Raw genomic sequence first — 22,308 nt, forward strand, 5'->3', positions numbered from 1 at the left:
AGCTTTCTCAGCCCTTCGAACAGTTGAGGAAAATCCTTTAGTATGTTGTTTGCATGGGTTTTACGGACTTGCCTCGCAAAGAACTAAGTATGGGCGAAAATTGTGAATTTGCGGTACGCGAATTCGCGTGAAATCGAATTCACGGTCTGCAAAATCTGCGAATTCGTGTGAATTTGTGGATTTTTTTTGCGTGTTCGCAGGACGCTTTGCGTGTTCGCGGGATTTTTTCCAGCGCAATGACCGCAAAGTTACCCATGCGGTCGTACATGGGCGCGGCCCTCTTTTTTCACGTGTTTGCGTTGTGTATTTCCGGTTCCGGGCGCCAGTTGCATGCTCGCGTTGTGCATTTCCTACGTGCGAGCCGCAATTACTTGTTTGCATCCGTTTTTGCATGTTCGCGAGAGAAATATCGCGCAAACTTACCCACGCGGTCCTCAAAGGGCGCGGCCATCTTGTTTTTCATTCATTGCTATTGTTCTGGGCATGCTATTTCAATCCTTCCCTAATCTTTGCAATCCTTTGTTTCTTTGAACTTTTTTTAATCTTTTTTGCTCATTATCTATCTCTCTATTTTTCTACATCTATATTTTGTGTTTTTTTCAACTTTTTGTTACTTTAATAACTACTTTTTTTGTCTAGCTCTCTCTTTTTTTTTTTTCCCCCTATTCTTTTCTTCTTTCACCCAGGACCATGGCAAAGGGAGAAGGCAAGTCAAAGGGGAAGGGTCTTGCACCCCGTAGCCGTCTCCCTTGCGGGCACTTGAGGGCGGAGAATGTACAGGCCAGGAAAGTCTTTAGTGCGATGGAGGTGGCCGCACTCATCTTCTTTGTGCAGCGCCACCTCCCGAAGACCGTGGCAGCAGAGGGTAGGCTCGGTTTAGGGAATGGCCTCCGGGAGCGTCGCTAGCTGTGGGAAAAGGTGTGCCGGGCCATGCGTAGGGAGTCGGGGGTCCGGCACACCTACCAGCAAGCAACGCACCGGTGGTCGGACCTCCTTGACCGGGAGCAGGACCTGGTCCACCTGCTAGGTGTGGAGATCCCTGGCCTTGGTGAGTAGCTATTTAATAACTACTTTGTTTTCTTCTGCTCTGTGTTATATTGCTAATATATGTTTTTCCCGAAGAGCAAGAATGCTGCAGATTCGATTACACTGCAGGTAAATTAATGTTTAAATAGCTTCTGTGATTGTAGGTGCTCGCCTGCTTAGTGGCGTTGCTACTATGCTTACTTGTTTGCAACTTTGTGATCATTTGAGAGCAGAACTGCGTAATGCTAGAGAGACTAGAGACTCAAGTCTAGTCCTTCCTTTGTACTCCTGATGCCACTAAGAAGAGATAGTGGTGGATTGATAGGTTGAGTATATTATTTATGACTTGTTATTTAGTAGTAGGACATTTTTTAGTGGTCTGCAATCATGATGACGGACTGTGTCTGTCACGTCGCGTGCTTCTGAGTGCTGGCAGTCGTAGTAGAACTGCTTGTTGTTGGTGTAGTTAGTGATTTAGATAACTTTCCTAGTAGACGGTCTGTGAATCCAGCAATACTGTACTATCCTCCTAGTTGACTAGATCAGATAGGTCAATACATGTAGTGCAATTGTTGGTAATTTGTTTCCCCGAGATAATTTTAGATTTAGCCAAAGAAATCAAATATTTCAAAAAAACAATCATCCATGTTTGTGTTTATTTCAGGATCATCAGCACCTCCCAGGGGCAAGGAGACTACCACAACAGAGACTCCGGTGGAACAAGGTGGGCAGCAGGATTGGTCCTCTGCAGGCTCTTCTGCTGGCCCCAGTAAGTTGTTCTATTGTTATAGTAATACTTATACTTCCCTAACTTTTACAGCTCCTATTCATTACAAACTGTTTCCTAATTCTATTTTTTACAAAACAGTCTTTGATCTTCTTCTAGACAGTTTCTACATTCTTATCCTGCCTCTACCATCACTCTCTGTGCTACTACTATTTACTATTATTATGAGTCGGTCTGTGTATTTTTTTATTTTTTATTTTTTTATTTGTGCGTTTTTATATAGTGCGGACTTTACCCGAAGGTGTCAGAGCGCTTAACAATAGGAACAGAACTGATACATGAGAACATTACAAGTGAACAAAATACAAAAGCAAACGTTACATTAAATGAAGCAAAAAAGACAATCGTGAGCCAACAAAATACAAGAGGTAGCAAACGGTGCATTACAAAAGTGACAATCGTGAACCAACAAAATACAAGAGGTAGCAAACGGTGCATTACAGGAGGAAAAAGTGACGTGTGCAGGTTACAAAAGCGTACAAAGTAAACATAGAGGTATAATACTGCAATATATGGATGGCACTCAAGCACAAGAACAAACATTACGTAGGCCATGGTGGCACTTGTGCAGGTATCGAAAATAAACCAATGTAAGAGGTAGAAAACAGTGTGTTACAAGAGAAAGTTACGGGTGCATTTTACACACGAGTACCAAACACAGGAAAAAGATAATACTACAATAAATGGCAGACTCTCAAACCACAAGAACACACTGGGAAGACACTTCCATAGTCATATAAAGTGGATTTTTCTATAACGGAAGGGCTTCCTTCAGATAATAGAGAGGGCATGGATTACATTTAGAAGTGTCTTTGAAGGAGGAGAACTTTGAGGTCAGTTTTGAAGGCCTGGGAGGAGGTGGTGGTCCGGAGCTGCGGCGGAAGGGAGTTCCAGATTCTCACCGCGTTGCCTGAAAAGGATTGTGCCATCGTTCTTTCCTTCTTGAAAGTGGGAGGTTCAAGTAGAAGATTATCCGCATTACGTGATGGTCTAGAGCCTCCAAAGAGTTTCAGTTTATTCGCCAGGTAGCGAGGAGAGGAGGAGTGCAAGGCTTTGTGGGTGATACAAGCAGTCTTGTAGATGGCTCTAGCCTCGATTGGAAGCCAGCGGAGGGTGGATAACATTGGTGTGATGTGGTCGCTTCTTTTGGCCCCATAAATGAAACGAGCTGCTGAATGGAGAACAGATTTAAGGGGGGACAGGTGGGATTTGGGGAGGCCAGTAAGAAGAGAATTGCAGTAGTCAAGTCTGGAGAGGACCAGCGATTGCACCAGGGTTATAAGGTCCTGCTCCGGGAAGAAGCGACGGATTCCCCAAAGAAGGCGCAGATGGTATCGAGCAGACTTTGCAATGGAATTGATGTGGGGGGTTAGATTGAGTTTTTTGTCGAGAATGACACCCTGGGATTTTGCGCTGTCGGCAATGATGGGTTTAGTGTTCAGTAGATTCAACTGATCCATCCATGATTGCACCGGGGGAGGAGAGATTGAAGAGGAGAAGAGGAGGAATTCGGTTTTGGAAGGGTTCAGAATCAGTTGATGAGTAGACATCCAGTTATGAATGGAGTCGACACTAGAGCTTAGGATAGAGAGATCGTGAGTGGAGGCAACCTTGAGGTAGATTTGAGTGTCGTCAGCATAGAGATGATAGTGGATCCCGGATTTACTTAGGAGATTTCCTAGTGGTTCTAAATAGAGGTTGAACAAAGTGGGGGCAAGTATAGAGGCTTGAGGAACACCTTGACCTACCGTCATAGGAGATGAAAGACTGTTCGCTATTTTGATAATTTGTGATCTATCAGAGAGGAAGGAGGCAAACCATTTAAGCACAGTGTCCTCCATGCCCATTCTCTGTTTAAGAATGTTGAGGAGGGTGTTGTGATTGACAGTGTCAAAGGCTGCAGAAAGGTCAAGGAGAATTAGAAGACAGGAACCCCCCGAGTCGAGGATCCTCAGAGCGTCATCAACCAATTGCCGCAGGGCTGTTTCAGTGCTGCAGTTTTGAATGAAGCCAGACTGGAAATTGTCAAGAAGATCATTGTCCTTGATATGACGAGAGAGTTGTTTCGCTACACATCTTTCTGTAATCTTCGCAAGAAAGGGTAAGTTAGTGATGGGACGGAAGTTGTTGAGGTCAGACGCATCAGCAGTTGGTTTTTTAAGAAGCGGGGTGACCTGCCCAGTTTTGAAGGAGACAGGAAGGGAGCCTTGATAGAGGGAGAGGTTGACCAGAGTGGTCTAGTAGGAGAGGGAAAGGGTATAAAAGTTAATGGCAATGGCACTGGGGATGGGGTCCAGATGATGGTTAGAGGGCTTTGTTTCGCGGATGCACTTGAGAAGGGCATCTTCAGATATGGGGTCAAAGTTTTGCCAAATGGCTAAGGACTTGCACTCCTCTGGAGGGGTAGGATGAGTGACCTGATCCACAAGTGATTTCACTTTTTCATCGAAGAATATAGCAAAATCCGCTGCTCTCTTTGCAGAATCCTCCAACTTGGAGGAAGGGGGAGAGCGGTCAGGACTCTTGATGAGATCGAATAGTTTTTTTGGGTCTATTTTTGGCTGAGTCAAGGAGGGTTTTGAAGTGCGCCGCTTTCCCAAGGAAGATGTGTTTGTGGTACTTGGATCTTGCGGAGCGAAGCGTGGACAAGTTATCGGTGGAGGGCACTTGCCTCCATTGTTTCTCCAGGAATCTTAGCTGCTTCCTTTCTTCATTTAGGGATTTGTTGAACCAAGGTGCTGAGGGGGTGGGCCTTAACCTTTTGCTTTTGAGTGGAGCGAAGTTGTTGATTTCATCTGCAAGAACTGTGAGGCATTGGGAGGTGAGATCGTCAACATCTAGGTTCGGGTCTAGCCTTGGCAGTGATAACAAAGCTGATTCACAGAGGCTAAGCTAAGCTTGCCCATTTGGCAAACGGTGTTAAACAAAACTCTGATACAGCAATAGCTCTAGGCACTGAGTGCACTCCTCTGGGTTGCCCTTGCTGTCTATTCCAGTCTTCTTAATGTAAGTGTTTGACAATTTCCAACAACAAAATGTCAATGTGTCCACCAAGAATAAGCTATTAGTTGGCTTTTTTGATTTGATAGGGGCACATACCATACCGCTAGTGTTTCAGGGACTATTCTGCACATAGAGAAGTATGGACAAGAGAAATAGGACATTGTTGATGATAGGTGCAGTTCGACTTTCCACATACCTCAGTCCGAACAGAAGTTGAACCCCCAATCCCCTGACCGACTATCTAGTGTGTCTGACCAATGATTACGACCCAGAAGAACAGAAGAAGACTACTGCTGAGTCCCGACCTATCAGAGTCACGGAAACATGCCTGCAAAGTGCAGTAGTTCAAACCCTTCCGCTCACTCACTTGTGAACAAAAACCACACAGTGTTTGTTAGTTTTAAAGTTTTATTTTCAAATAAGAAATAAAAAAACAATTTCTTTATTTTTAATAGCGCAGTATTCTGAGCGAGCACTGGTGATAGATGACGTTAAAGATTAAACAACATTCCCTTGAATCAATATACTTCAACTTAACACATCAAATAATTAGAATAACTGTGCGGGAGCCCCCAGCTTCTTTAAAGTACTTAAAGTACTGCTGGTGATGAGGAGTAGGTGGTGAATTGTCCTGTTGGCAGAAGGGCAATGGAATCTTCTGTCTGTAATTAGAAAAATTGTGCACGTTAAAAAGCAAGCATTCATCAGTTGTGCCAAAAAGTGTAGCATTTAATGGCTAACCATATAAAAGGTTGACACCCTCCCCAAAACCGTCACTTTTTTTCAGTCCCAATAATTAAAAATTGGTTATGTATTAACATTTTCTTCCATTACGAGACGAAATAGGGGGTGGTGTATGGCATCTGAAAATATGACATGTTTTTTCTAGACGACACAACATCGGATGCGGCACCTGACACCACCAGTGCCGGGGCCAGCAGTGCGGAGGGGTCCATTCCAGGGGGTGATGCGGCGACGGCGCCACAAGTGCCACCAGGAAGAGCTGTGGGGGATGGCTCAGCGGCGGCGGACGGTGGTAAGTTATTATACTCCTTACTTATTGACATTTTTGAGTAGGCTCGCAAAGGAGTGTATGATGTACTGTACAGTAGACAGTACACTAGTACCAGTACACTGTACTGTTGAGAACAATTACTAATTTAGAACTACATTTTTGCCAATCACGGAGAAGACAGTCAACCTTGACTTAGCAATAGCATTAGCGGCGGTAGTTCTCGGGTAAGCAATGGCCCCCTCTATTTGACTTCAACTCAGCTGGGAAACTTTTATCATGAAGCCAAGTCATATCAGATGAATTTGAGGGATGTGAAGAATGAAAAGGGAAAGAAGGGTGAAAGGAAGGACGAGCGAGTCGTAACATTTATGACTGTAAAGAATGATACGTGTTTTTGAATGCAGGCAGAGGTGGCTGATAGGAAGGAATCAGATGCATGGCTGCTTGAAGCAAGGATGGTTGGAGGAGAAAGAAAAGATGACTGCCTGTGTGGGTGAATCAGAAAATGCATGTGTGGTGTGCATTGCAATATATCATTTGGGTCAAACTCAAATGCTAGTCAAGATGATGGTTTACCAAATAAAATGAAAAGGGTGTTAGTTGGTTGTTGAGAACAAGTAAACTTGGTACAGTTGAGACATTAAGAATAATGATAGACATTTACTTTGGAAGCCTGGATGGTATCTTCTTCTTCCTCATAGATAGCAGAGGTGTATGTAGTAGAGCAGACGCTCAGTGGATGAAGAGTGTTACTTTGAACAGCATGTCCGTGCCAGAGTAGCAAAGCTGAGGAAATCCAAATACTAGAAGTTGTGATTGTTCAGAAATACTCCCTTGACTAACAGTACAGTAGTTTACTTTGCAAGCACAGCATATATTGTGTATGTATTGTATAGTTGACATTATATCAAGTCAAGTCCCTTCCTCCGGCAATTATGGGTACCACACTCACTCCCTATGTTAATTATTTTCTTTCAGCTGTGTCATGGGTGGACTATCGCTGTTGTTCAGTCAATCTATCAAAACAAAGCACCTAAAGTCATCCATCATATAAGCAAAGATCATGTGATCGGTAGGATATATTGTAGTGTAGCTCCTATTTTCCCAATAGGCTCTGCGCATTGGAATAGTACCTACAGCAGTAAAGGCCTAGGCCAGACGTTAACTAGGTCTACTACTGTCGATACTAGACTTAATTTTTGGGTTTGCCAGCTAAGCTCAGAGTTCGCTAGAAACTTTCTCGAATGTTCAAGGAAGGATTAACTCCCCTGATTAGACAAGAAGGGATTTAGTTTCTGACAACCATAGAACATGACAACTTTGCTCTCCCCTAATCAAGAGTCAATCTCAAGAGTCGTGTGAGCACAAGGCAATTATTTTACTCAGTCAGTACGTGCATTCTTAGTCTCATCAGAATGTAGAGAAAAGGAAGAGACGGGCGTGTTCAATAAAAGATGTTATTTATTGATCAGTCTCTTTTCTCGTACAAGAGAAATGGATCGATATTATTGCAATACTTATTGTTAAGTAAAGTGCATACATTAAAAGCAATAGTATAAAATAATACTGTAAAAACATTGATATGGTTTCTGAGCCATATGATGTTTAAAATGATTAAAATATATTTACATACACATATACATTTGACTAAACGTACTCAACTGGTGTTTCTAAATACGCCTACCCCGTGTACCTGACCTAAGTCTAATGCGTGGGCGGGAATAGAAAGTTACAGTTTAAGTTAAGTTTGTTTTTGCCAAGTGAATAACTAAAGAATTCTCTGTGAGGGGTTATTCAGTTCTGTACCTGGAATTTAGGATGAATGAGGAATGGTATCTCTTTCTCTGCTCTCGATATTCCAGGCTGCCTGCGAGGGCTACCCGGAAGCGCCGGTGCTGGGTCTCTCGGCTTGAGATAGCAGCGCGTCTCTCAGCGCGTCAGGAAGGCGGGGCTGCTGCCAGCGGGGTCTGCTTCTGCTCTCGGCTTCGGCAAGTATGGCTGCTCCGTCTTGTCACCACGCGTGTGTTTGCATAGGGCAAGGTCGGCAATATTTATACCTTAAAGGTGCCGAGATTGACGTAAGGATGGACATAGGTACGTCAATAAAGATGTCATACGACTTGCTCGTTAGCACATTCTTTTTCAAAAGTTCTCTGTGAAATCAAAACAATGGCCGCACGGATTATCCAGGTTGTCATAGGTTTGATTTGTTATGAGAACGTCGTATGCCTTATCAGGGGCTGGAGGAATGTCGCTTGTCTAATTAGATCTCAAGCGTTATGACCTAATCAGATAACACGTTCCTGTGCCGTAGTGTGACTGCGTCAGATAACGGTATCTGCATCATGGGGGATTTCTTGCCTCATGCGCTGACTGTTAGTTAACTTGATAGTTAGTTTAACCAGAATAGGGTCAGGAATAGGGGGATCGATTCAGAACCTATAGAAATACACGACACCCACTCCACGCTAACTATGGTCATATCTACTAATCTATGCATAGTATAACATAGTACAACATACTATAGAGTATAGTGTATACCTTACCACCCCAAAATACATAAATGCATTTCGAAATTTTCAAATATACTGAAAAATTGCAGTCATATATATTGTATGCACTTAAGCTATGAATTAAATGCAAAAGTAAACACGCATTGTAATGCATTATTGCTTTTTGGTATATGAGAAATACACATGAAATGGCTCTTAATATAGCTATACAGAAAGGAAGGTCGAGACCATTTCATCACATAATAAAATATTTGTGAACATACCAGCGGGCAGCTAAAGTCTATATAAAGTATCTAAAATAGAAATCTTAGTTCTCTAGGAATAGTTTCTTACTTTAAGCAGAAGATCAGTGTCCCGGGGAAAAAATATATAGAAAAATATTTTAAGGGCTTGCTGAAAAAAGTTGCTGTCCGTGAACTGGATTGTAATTGTTCATGTGACTTTATTTTTAAAGGTTGAAGGCCGAATTCAGGGAACGCCGTGTGCGAGTTTACTCAAAAGTCTCTATTTCTGTTCCGGAGAGAACATCATATCATTCAGGCTTTCGAAAAAACTGTCAACAGCTTCATGGGAAAGTTCCACTAAGTCGGAAATAGGGGTAACCATGCATTCGTGCGCATGATTGTCTCCATTGACATTCTGATTTGCATTGCTGACAGAAGGTCGTACCTGTTCGATGCTGCTTTCATCTTGAACTTCACTACTCTTCAATCGTAGTGGTGAAGATTCCAGGAATGCCGTCATCAGAATTGGCAGCCTTTGAGGGCAGCACAGTGCGTGAACCTTGGTAGGAACCAACAGTGTATCTGCATCCACCGGCGCATCCGATTGTAGCGTCAGACAGGTGTCTAACACGCATTCTTCTCCGCATAGCAGACACCTTAGTACAGGTAAAACACACCTTTGCCACATTGGTCGAAATGATAGAAACCAAGTCATGTTTAGGTCTCTAAGCCGGGAGAGTCCCAGGATTTTTGATATCCGGTCCCGGTATCCAATGGCTAGGATCGTATCTTCCATTGTCGCGAGAGTTTGATCTGTGACATGGGTTGCCATAACGAAAAATAAGGACTAAGAATAGGATTCCTGCAATTAGTCCCAGGATCAGGGGAAGTCCGCCAAAAATCGAATGGACGAAATCTGGAAAAATACCCAGTATGGCTTTGAATGGTGTTAATGCCATCGAAAATACTGTCTTAAATACCTTTGAGACCCCAGTGGTATCAGAAATATTTAAGATTTCGCTCAGGATTTCCGCGAAATGTACGGGGGAATTAGTTGATAATAATGTATGTATCTCTGCAGTCGTCCTTGCGACTTGTAGATCATACGTTTCTTTAGATGACGTGAGCCTTGTAGGCGTCTGAAGAAGCACTGTTTTCATTCTGCTTAAAGTATCTATTCGAATAGAAGTAATTTTCAAACCGGGCCATGCCCTTGCCTCCCTGTCTGGAAAGGAGCTGGGGAACAAAGAACGTCCACAGCACTTGACCTTCGCCGTCGTAGTGACGAGATAAGGAGTCCCGGGCATAAGACTACAACATCGGCGGTCTACAATAAGAATGTAACTCCCATTATAGAGTCTTTGAAAGAATGGTTCTATTTCAGTTGCAGGTGCGCCTTGCTGGTGACATGAAAGGTTGTATGAATTCCCTTCACAGGCTCCGTGCAAACTAATACCGTTACACAGAAGCGTGCCGCTTAGTGACATAGCACAATTGTTGCCACTAAGAAACACTTTCTGTCCTTTGTTACTGACACATGCATGTGAATAGGGCAGGTTCCAAGTTGTTTTAAGGTACCCCTTTCCCAATTTCTCGTACATGCCAGCCTGTATATATTTTTGGCAGTATTGAAACCTGAAGGTTGAGATTGGAATATTTATGATTCCGTGGATTATCCATTCACTGACAGGTCGTTCTGACATTGTCATTGGTAATCTTTCAAGTTTTTCAATGCTCAAGATTGTATAATCAGCACCCTTCTGCGCCATACCGATTTGTCTATCAGTAAGGTTAAAGATTTGGAATAGTGACGTTGTGTTGATTAAACGCCAAGGCACATAGCCTGAACGCAGATTTTGTAACGTCCAGCCAAGCTGTACAATGGAACGCAATTGTGACTGTCCATGTTGTAATAACAGTAAGTCTTGCGATAATATATCGATTGCTGAAGACACAATGCTGTCCAATGAAAAAATTCTGGAGGACAGAGTCATTAACCCATTGTCCACTACAGAAAGTGATTTTTCCAAATTAATACGGTCAATTTCCCGTATTCTTTCTGCTGTTTCAATTTGAGTAACCTTCCAGGCCTCATTGTATGCTGCATATACAGAGGCTGCTATGAAACGCTTTTGACGCTGTTTGCGTGGTCCCAGTATGAAATCACGCAAGTCAGCACCATCAGTAAGTAAAGTTAGGTGTTGCTTAATTTCAGGCAGTGTGGAAGTTTGTAGCCATTGAAGGCATAATTTGCCCACACTGTAGGTTGTTATTATCCCTGGGTGATGTCTTTGAGGATATCTAGGGTCTGGCCTGGTCATTTTGAAACCCTGTGTTTTATTCAGGAATCTATCTTGACAGTTATTTGTATCTGTGGGCCAGATCAACCATTGTTTCCAATCAGGATGTGTTCTGTTTTGGTTTAATATATGGTTTATGTCTATTTCTTCATCTGTTTCAGAGCTATTGCTAAACATTGTTGGCTTTGGAATAGACGGGTTATTTAAATCTTTGATTTTGGCTAAGCCAAGACAGGTGGTTTGTTGAACAGTGTCATTTAAAAATATCATTTGTTCTGGGATCATGCAGGCTCTAAACAAAGCTTCTAAACCCTGTACTTGCCATTCTTTTGTACCCCAAACACTTTTCAAATCAACATTTTTGTCCCAATAATCAAATCCAAAAGTATTCATTTTTTCAAAGAATATGTCTGAATATATCAATTTTGTGTTGGTTATCATGGTTTTCATCCCTGTCTTGTTTGACAATTTATAATAAAATGTTTCAGCATTACTAGTGTTAAAACCTTGAAAGTATGAATATTTGTCATACACGGTTCTAGAGCTCCCTTTTGGAGGTGTCGCACAATGTTCCCATTGATTATAATTTAAAACATTTCTAGGTTGTGCAGATTTATGCAAGAAATGGTTACCATAATGGTTATAGCAATACATACTATCATAATTTGTAGAACCTTGCAAATAATCATGTTTTGTAAATTTAGCAGACATTACTAAGTCAGACATCATATTGTTTATACTTTCAAAGTCCCAATCATCAGCAAATGAGTTTGGTTTTGCAAAGTCACTCAAGGAGATCTTGATTTGGTGTGGATATTTCAGGATCTCGACCGGACCATAAATTTCATAGTCAGTGTTGTCCCAGGCTACCCCACCAGGTATTGGAATTGCTGTGAAGTTGGCTGAAGAAAGTTCTGAAGAAAGTTCTCGTTTCTCGACGTGTGAAGATGTGTGTGGTTTGAGGACCAAGTTGATGTTCTGACTTGCTGTGTCCATTTTAGCATATTTTCCCTCAATGAAGCGTCCCAAGGTAAAAACCATGATGAGCCAAAGTATGAGGATAAATGCACCAAAACCCACCCAAAATTCAATCCATGGGGAAACCAGATATGTTTCTTTCAGTTGTTTCAAAAGTTCCTTAGCTTTGTCTTTAAAGGATTTTGATGATGGCTGTGTCTTTTGTTCGCTGAAACCTTCAGAGGAATCATCGAAGTTGATGAAGTAACCAGATGCAGTTCTGTCAATTGTTCCAATTGGTTCAGGATTTTTGTTTCTTGCATTTTCACTTGGAACTTCATTGTAGATTGGTGTGTCTCTGCTAAATGTCTTTATTTGGGTTTTCAGAGGTCTGAGTTCTATTGCATTGTTGCATAGTCCTTGTTGTTCTTCTTTAGGCGTTTCGAATGTGATGAGCCTCTTTGTTAGGACCTCTGTACTGGTAGCAAACCTTGGTGTTCTGCTACTTATTGGGAGTCCACTTGGCCTACTGTTTGTTATCGGCCACATGTTGTGGTTTTACCAGGTCGATGGATACAACTCGGTTCTCCTTTTTTCCAGCAAGTGGCGGTAGTACAACTGATCTTGTCCCGTTGACAGACAAGACAGGAACTGCTTTTCTGTAAGAAGGCCCAAATTCCTTCTTTACCGCGATCTTCTCCCTGACTAGATCCCCGACTTTTGGAATCCAGACAGGTCTTGCTGGGACAGGTGGTGATTCTTCAGTGGTTGTTGGCTGTTGTTTCAACTGTATGTTGCTCAGGTCTTTTCTTGTTTTGTTTAAGTCCTGCAAAATAGCCAAACGGTCTTTGACATCAAAGGTTTTTTCTATTACCACTGAAGTCTGACTATCAAGGTCAGAGATCAACATCCTAGTTCCGAATAATAATTCGTACGGACTGAATCCCTTCAGAGAATTTCTTGGCAAGTTATTTAGACTACGTTGGACACTTATTAGATGTTTGACCCACCCAGCTCCCGAACCTAATACCTTTGCCGTTATAGATTGCTTTATGTCACGGTTTTTTCTTTCAACAATTCCGTTCCCCTCAGGGTGAAATGGACAAGAGTACCGCAATTGCACGCCCATGCTGACCATGGCCTCCTTATAAGCCCGAGAGCTAAAAGCAGGACCATTGTCCGAATGCAGAATGCCAATTGCGTATGTGCCGATAAAGACTCGCAAATCTTTTATAACAGTTCTGGCGTCAGCCGTTCGCTGGGGCCACATCCATATGAATCTCGTGCATGAGTCCACTGCGACCAAGATATATTTATAGTTACCATCCCTTTGTAAGGGACCGCAGTGGTCTAGATAAACACAGGCTAATGGTTTATCCGAGATTAGAAGGGGCGTCTGTGCTGGACGTCTCACAGTTGATACTTTCATTTTTTGACATATTTCACATGCTAGAACATAGTTCCTTGTTTGTCTTCTCATTTGTGGCCACCAGTATCTCTGTTTTAATAATGATACAGTGGCTGAGACGCCAGCATGGGTAGAAGCAAGCCCTTCGTGTGCCGCTATTATCAGTCCTAACCTATGTTCCATGTTTGGAATTGCCCTATCCCCCACTCCAGGGATTCGAGCAAAAGGAACATTGTTTGTATCAGTTATGTATGAGTATTTTACTGGAAAGCCTTTAGGGAGTGGTTCTATCGAATCCTTTTCTGAAGCGCTGACAGCTTGTAATATTTCGCTGTCTATTTTTGTTTTTGACCGGGTGACGGCAGCTACGGAAGCCGTTTGCACAGCTGCCTTCGCGGCCTCATCAGCCAATGAATTCCCTGCAACGTGAATGCCATCACGTTGATGACTCAGTGTATGTATCACGTGAGTCTTTGGTAGTTCTTTTTGTAAAAGAGCTACTTGTTCCCAGAGCATTTTATGCTTGATTGTGCCACCTTTCGCATCCTTGAAACCATTCTGAAGCCAGATCTGCAAGTATTCATTATAAGATTGAACGCAATAATACGAATCGCACACTATGAGCGTGGGGAATTCTCGATCGGTATTTTCAAGCGCCATCTTGAATGCTAGTAATTCAGCTCGCTGAGCTGTACAATCTCCTAGGGATTGTGTTTTAGTGAGGGTTGGTTTAAATTTCCCTTCGTGCCAACGACCTTTAACAATCGCGCACGCAGCACTGTAAGCTTGTTTACCCCCTACTGCGGGTTGTGCTGATCCGTCCGTATATATTATACAGTCGTAGTCATCTAGAGGCAGAATTTCGGTTGGCGGAGGACATTCAAATTCATATTGGAGAAATTCTTGTGGTTTTAAATAAGGATCAAATTCGTACATCACGTCTGTTGCAGCAAGAGAGTTAGCCCATTGTATCCATCTTGGATGGAGTGCTTTAGCATTTGGAATGCTTGCCTTTGTTACCGCCTCTAAGGCTGGTATTGGTGTCACGATTATTATTCGTTTACCTTGTGCCAGGGCTCGTTCTTTTGCTATAGCTGTCTGTGTTGCTGTAAGAATTTTTTCCGTTGGGCTAAATTTCATTTCAGCCTTAGTGTACAAGTGTGATTTGAATGCAATTGGTACCTTTTCTCCCTCATTAGAGGTCAGGTATGTGAATCCGCATCTCCCTGGGATGACTCGGATCACAAGGTTGCGTGTATTATCACGGGTTTCTAATTTTGTCTTAATTAGCATGTCTGTTTGTAAGGATCTCAAAATTTCTGTGTGTGTTTGAGTCCAACTGGATCTTTTAAAGTCTGGTTTAATTAGATCGTAAAGGGGTTTCACCCTTTCTGCGTAATTTGCAATGTATGTTCTTCCGAAATTTAGGAAGCCTAAAATTGACTGTAGGTTTTTTAGTGTTTTAGGAGCTTGGATAACGGCACATTTCTCTAGGAAATTGTCTGCCAGGCTTTTACCTTCACTTGATAGCTCATATCCTAAGAATAGGACCGTCAGATGGGCAATTCTGGACTTTTTGAAGTTGAATTTGTAACCCTCTGCAGCGAAACCAAGTATTATGGTGTTCACTCTTTTCAAGTGAGTCTCCAAGTCATCATCTGTTAAGTAAATGTCATCGACATAAGATAATGCTTCATCATCATATAGTTGTAGTAATTCTGTTACTCTCGCTGAGAATACCCCCGGGCTGTTCTTGTACCCCTGGGCTAACCGACAGAATTGTTTTTGAGTGCCATTTACTGAGAAAGCTGTTAAATATCTGCTCTCTGGTGCTATGTTTTGACAAAAGAATCCGTTGGAGATGTCCAAGGTTGTTTTGTATTTTTTGCGCACTATGTTATTCATTAGTGCAGCACTGTGTGAGTTTTGCACTGCAAAAGTTTTGCAACATGTGTTAAGGTGTCGGTAATCCAAAACTAGACGATATGAGTTGTCTGGTTTGGCGACCGGAAACAAAGGATTGTTCATTTGTGAGGTGCAAGTTTCAATCACCCCCTGGTATTCTAGCTGATCTAGTATTTCATTTACTTGTTTTTTAGCTTCTTGCTTAATTGGGTACTGCCTTTGTGCAGTTGGTTGTGATTTTAACTGGACTTTGTGAGGAGGAGAATCCTCATCCCATCCTACATGATTTTTATATAAAGCAGGTGCTAAGGCCACTGCCCACTTTCTAGCAAGTGTATATTTTTTATGAATCGGGATTTGATTCGAGAAGGCAGGCATAATTACTTCTTCGCCATGAGGGCACTCCCTGACAAACTCTGGTGGCCAGTCTTTTTCAGCTAGAAGGATGTCATAACCCTTTGAGAGGTTATCCCAAAATAGTCCCCTAATTTTCCTAGTCTTATCTCCCTCTATACGTAATGTTATCTCGTATATTTTGTGGGGCTTGCTAACTCTGGTATCTGCAGTTTCCACTTGAAGGTATTCATTCGTGTCCACTGTCTCCAGATGATTCATAAGGACTTTGCGAGCTATGCTCACCTCTGCTGCGCTGTCTAGCATTGTCTGAGCCCACTCTCCGTTTTTCAGTTGTGTCCTCAGTATTCTCGGCATTGTTAACTACCTTGATACTGGCTACCTTCTTTTTTGGAAATTGTGATTTCTTTTTCAGTTGAGCAGGTTCCTTGTCTTTGGACTTGGCGTGCTCTTCTGATCGTCCTCTTCTTTCCGATTTCTGCGAGGAATTCTGAAAAGATTGAGAGGGACGTGTATCAATGTCTTGATATCTATCAGGTTTTTTAATATTATCCCTATTTCTAAGGTTATATCTATTCCCAGAGGGGTCACTCTGGGGTGACCTTTGTCTCGGGTTTGGAGATTTCTCTCTTCGCCTAGGAGACCTTCCTCTGGACTGGAATTTCTTTTCTTTAGGATTGGATTGTTTATTTCCATCCCAGTTCTTTTTTGGTGAATTATTATTATTATTAAAAAACATTTTTTCTGGACTTGTAGTCAGTTGCGGTTTTACTGGTATTCCACCTAGACTATCTCTGCCTAGTTCTTCATAGGATTTTTCTATGATTCTGGCAATTTCAGCTGGTTGGTCTGCTATATCTGTCTCTTTTAACCTCTGGCGGATCGCCACGTTTGCTGCTTCACCTTTTATGTTGGCTAATAATATAGCCGAGACCTGCTTGAAGTCTTTCAGTAATTTCATACCAAGAGTTAAAGCAGGTTCTGGACCGTATTCATCTTGAATTTGTTTTAGCACATCTGGTATTACCGAAATGGATGGAACACCGTGCGTTTTTGTATAGATGGAAGCAAAGACTGTACCCCAAGTGTCACAGTCCTCAATGTGTGGTGCGATTCCCATTGGGAGACATATAGTCAGAATCCTGTGTTTTTCTAATGGGGTGGTGTCAGGAAACACCGCCTCTATTTGGGTAATTTTCTGTGCCAACCAGAATGGTATTTGTTCCCGTTTAGCTGGAACTTTACCTAGGCAGGATTGGATGTTCTGTGGTGTAATTTTATTTGTGTTCCCCTGGTGAGGGGTCAGCTGTGGTAGTTTAATCGCTGGCTGAATTGTTGAAGTCCGCATTACATACTGAACTAATTGTCTGTGAATTTTTAGTAGTTGTTTTAGCTGTATTAACAGCTCTGCTGCAGGCATTCTTTCGATGTCTGGATGTGGTGTGTATCCGGCTAGGACCGGCCACGTTGCTCCTGGTCTTCCTAAAGGACCGAGCCTTGTAATGTGATTATTATGTTTTAGGGCGCCATCAAATAAGAGCAAATGCTCTTGGAATTTGAGTGGTACTTCCACCTCCTCGAAAGGAGTGTACGTTTCAGGAGGTTCCTCTACTTTTTAATAGTGGAAGTACTTTGTTACAGCATTTGCTGCTGGAAAATGTATCCATGTATAGTATACCTCTGTCTGCCGATATTCGTGTGCCTCAATTACGAATATGACTGTGCCACCTCTAGGTGTCAGTCCATTTTCTATAAGTTTTAAGGTTATAGATCTCCTTTTGGCGACCTGGATGAGTATTATATCCGGGTCTGCTGTTTGCATGGTAGCATCAGCATCTGCTATTTCAGTAGCTAATCTAATTGCCTCTCTTTCATCATCACTCTCTGCCATTTTACAGACAGGATGGTATTATGTTTGTTTGCAGATCAGGTTTCTTATGGAAACAGAGATTAGATGCACAATATTCTGGAACTGTTTTATCCTTCAACGTTGACTAGACCAAGAACCATACATAGGAGTTCCCTCCTGCGAGGTTTTGGAGGATATAATAACCTTTCAACCACTCCAGACGTCTTTGGAGTATTTGGGAAAAGGGGTCTGAGTGAGAAAGCACGACTGAGTTACTCTAAATGTCTTACGTTAGTTTTATCGCCCTTTCCAAACGCGTTGGGCGCCATGTAGTGTAGCTCCTATTTTCCCAATAGGCTCTGCGCATTGGAATAGTACCTACAGCAGTAAAGGCCTAGGCCAGACGTTAACTAGGTCTACTACTGTCGATACTAGACTTAATTTTTGGGTTTGCCAGCTAAGCTCAGAGTTCGCTAGAAACTTTCTCGAATGTTCAAGGAAGGATTAACTCCCCTGATTAGACAAGAAGGGATTTAGTTTCTGACAACCATAGAACATGACAACTTTGCTCTCCCCTAATCAAGAGTCAATCTCAAGAGTCGTGTGAGCACAAGGCAATTATTTTACTCAGTCAGTACGTGCATTCTTAGTCTCATCAGAATGTAGAGAAAAGGAAGAGACGGGCGTGTTCAATAAAAGATGTTATTTATTGATCAGTCTCTTTTCTCGTACAAGAGAAATGGATCGATATTATTGCAATACTTATTGTTAAGTAAAGTGCATACATTAAAAGCAATAGTATAAAATAATGCTGTAAAAACATTGATATGGTTTCTGAGCCATATGATGTTTAAAATGATTAAAATATATTTACATACACATATACATTTGACTAAACGTACTCAACTGGTGTTTCTAAATACGCCTACCCCGTGTACCTGACCTAAGTCTAATGCGTGGGCGGGAATAGAAAGTTACAGTTTAAGTTAAGTTTGTTTTTGCCAAGTGAATAACTAAAGAATTCTCTGTGAGGGGTTATTCAGTTCTGTACCTGGAATTTAGGATGAATGAGGAATGGTATCTCTTTCTCTGCTCTCGATATTCCAGGCTGCCTGCGAGGGCTACCCGGAAGCGCCGGTGCTGGGTCTCTCGGCTTGAGATAGCAGCGCGTCTCTCAGCGCGTCAGGAAGGCGGGGCTGCTGCCAGCGGGGTCTGCTTCTGCTCTCGGCTTCGGCAAGTATGGCTGCTCCGTCTTGTCACCACGCGTGTGTTTGCATAGGGCAAGGTCGGCAATATTTATACCTTAAAGGTGCCGAGATTGACGTAAGGATGGACATAGGTACGTCAATAAAGATGTCATACGACTTGCTCGTTAGCACATTCTTTTGCAAAAGTTCTCTGTGAAATCAAAACAATGGCCGCACGGATTATCCAGGTTGTCATAGGTTTGATTTGTTATGAGAACGTCGTATGCCTTATCAGGGGCTGGAGGAATGTCGCTTGTCTAATTAGATCTCAAGCGTTATGACCTAATCAGATAACACGTTCCTGTGCCGTAGTGTGACTGCGTCAGATAACGGTATCTGCATCATGGGGGATTTCTTGCCTCATGGGCTGACTGTTAGTTAACTTGATAGTTAGTTTAACCAGAATAGGGTCAGGAATAGGGGGATCGATTCAGAACCTATAGAAATACACGACAATATGATCAGAAATGAATAATCTTCATTTTCCTTTAGTAGTAGTCAAGGCCCAGGGGGGCAGTGTGAAATATCAATTACATTGAGCAGTAGCCCTTGATGTAACCGAGTATGGCCAGTGCCACCCCTATAGAAAAGTAAGAGCTTCCCTATCCCCACCTGCATGTACTGCTTAAAGTAATGCAAGTCTGCGTCATCATGGCTTGTGTCTGTTTTTCTTGGGTGCAAGCTGAGTGAGCTGGCATTATGCCGGCTACCACAAGCTCACGTACAAGTAATTTCTTTTGCAAAACAAGAGAAAAAAAGAAGAAGACTGGTGTAGTCTTTGACTCTCTGACTATGTAGTAGTGAGTCCATAGTGCTGCTAGTAGAATTCCTGAAACTCCCACTAATGTCACAGGCCTACAAAGACGGCGGAAAGATACATGGCAAAATCTTACACTGTGCTTGCAAGTTGCTAGTGTTACTGTGAGACAACTTTCTGTTGAATTATTTTGAGTTAATGTTAAAGACTATTGGCTACAGTATTTTTCTTTCTTTCTTCATATAGATGCTCTGCAACAAAAAAAGCTCACCCGGAAGGAAATGGCTGTCTGGGCCAGGGCCCGTAAGCTGGAGGCCATTTGCGCCAAATGTCGGCGGCTGTGGGCTTGGGAGCAGGAGGAGGAGGAGGCGGCAACTACTGCATCCTCTTCCAGTGCCCCCGGTGCCAACAGCCAGCAGCCTCCAGCAAAACGGCGCTGTGGCCCGACAAACTCCCGCCGCCGCCGCACAGCATCAAAAACAACAGCTGCCCCCCCCCACCCGGAGCTTGGGTGGCATGTCTGCGCCGCCTCTGAAAGAGAGTAGACTACCCGGAGCACTTGGCAGAGAAGCAACAGCGCCAGCTTCGGGACCTCCGCAAAGAGCTGCGGGACCACCTGTCCACAGGACACCGCCGGAGGAAGAGACTGTCCCTTGCCCCTTTTTTAAAGACTGTTGGGGGGTGGGAATTGGGCGTTGGGGAAAGGGACTTGAAGAAGGACATTTGGACATTGGTTGAGGGTTAGGGAGGGGGGTGAGTTGGGTTAGTTTATTTTTGGTTAGGGGAAATATATTCATTTATTTTACATACTTAAACATAGTATACGAGTTCATATTATTTTGTGTGGTGGTGGGCGGGGGTTACTGTACGTTTGGTTTCTTCAAACTTACCAGCATGAATTATCTAAATGTCCAAAAATGTACAAAAGTGCCACTAACAGAGTTAGTGAATTCAATTGCCCGACTAGTACTTTACTAGAACTACTGTCAGTCTCTCCTCTCCTCCGAGTCCTAGCCCATTATTCTACCTCCCCAAAATGCTTATCTTACCTGTGATTCGTGTTTGAGAATAGGGCTAGGCACAGGGCTGGCTGCATGGCAAATGGCGATTAAGGTTGGGTGTTGACTTGAATCCTGGACGGATGAAATATCATCGTTGTGCTGGTAGTAGTAGTGGTACACACTGGCAGTAGCAGCATATGAAAAAAAAGAAAATTAAACATTGAGTGGCCTGAGCGTAGCATTAGAAACAGTATGATACATAGTACGATAGAGAACAGTGCCATAAATTGTAGCCTAAGCAGGGCTAAAGTATTCAAAATATAAGTACTAGTTGCGTGGACTATGGCTAACATAAGAAATAGTATTAAGGCAAAGGACACTGCAACGTAAGCATTAAGCATTCGATTCATCACGTATAGGAGGAGGATGTTGTTGATGATCAATCCACGATGGCGCACATGAAATTCTGATTTGAATGATTTTTCTGTTGCTTTGACCTTATCCTCCCCAGCAAGTGTGTGGAATTTATTGTTGTCATTTAGTCACACCTCAATGAAAAAAACACACAGCCCAGGGAAGAGGGTTAGGGTTTGAAAATCGGATGGGAATGGGGGTTTTTGGGAATGTTTTGTGGAGAGAGGAAAGAAAAACACAGCATGGAAGAATAACAAATGAAGAAAAACAAATCTTTGGATTCGAAGATATCCATAAATATTTTAAGGGACATAAAGGAAGTGCACTTTTTCATGCATGAAGTTGTTTGCTAAATGGATGGTTAGGTTGCTGAAAAGTGGTACTTAATACAACTTAGTAGTAACTATGAAGAAACAATTTGACAGTACAGGGCTGCAGTAATTACGCAATTTCATTTGCCTCTCTGCCCTCAGAGAGAATAAACACTTATTAGTACATTAAATTAGTTTTAAAAATAGCAAAGAAACTTAACTAGCTGGAGGGATGAATTTGAAGCTGAGAGCAAACAAACGCACAGAGTCACACTCGTAGAAGTTCAAGTTCACAACAATAACATTTAAAAGATAAGGAGAAGTGAAGAGGATACTGTAACTGTATGTTGTAGTTGTCCTGTTGAATTTGTGAATTAGCATGCATCCAGCCATTCCTCTTATTTGCGGTACTCCTCCATTCCATCTGACGCTCCGTCGATCAATCTTGGTGACCGGACACACTGTCCACTGCCTGCCTGATGCGGAATTGCGGATCGCTAATGGTAAGCCTGAGTTAATCGTTTGTTCCATGGAACAGGGTAAAAGCCGGCCTGTAATTGTTGATGGAAAAACAGGAAGTGATATTAAAACACCACGGAGAAAAAAAATAAGGTACGCTGTGTCGTGCAAAAATAACACTTTCAGTTTCAGAGGTGACAGTATTACATACAAGCATCATTTCAAAAGTGCGTACCCTGAGTCTCCTTTTCAAGGATAGCAACCATGGGCGAATATTGCGGATCTGTGGTCCGTGAATTCGCGTGAAATCACAAAAAAATCTGAGAATTCGCCCTAAATTGCAAAAAAAATCTGAGAATTCGCGGATTTTCCCGCAAACTCGTGAATTTTTTTACAATTTGCATAACTATTCCTGGAGTACTTTCTACTGGCTATTCCAGTAAGTGCTACCTTGTTAGGTAAATGTATAGTGCTTTTCCTACACTACAGCTGCGTAAAGTGCCAGAAGAGTTGTCTCCAGTGACATCTGCAATAACGCATTACCGGCAATGTTAGCCTATGCGCCGAAATGCACCTCAGAAACAGGGCCAAATTCCCCTTTCCCTCAACCTACAACCAAACTGCTACTTTTACACACAATTAGACCTTCCCAGCAGAGCTCCCAGACCCCTAAACCCACTCACAAAAATATAGAACACCCCCAAACATCCCCCCAAAAACATGCAATACTGCTACTTCACAGAGGCCTAAGTTAAAATCGTGCCAAAACGCACTCTGA

This window comes from Lissotriton helveticus, chromosome 3_1, assembly GCF_964261635.1.
Source record: "Lissotriton helveticus chromosome 3_1, aLisHel1.1, whole genome shotgun sequence".
NCBI classification, from domain to species: Eukaryota; Metazoa; Chordata; class Amphibia; order Caudata; family Salamandridae; genus Lissotriton; species Lissotriton helveticus.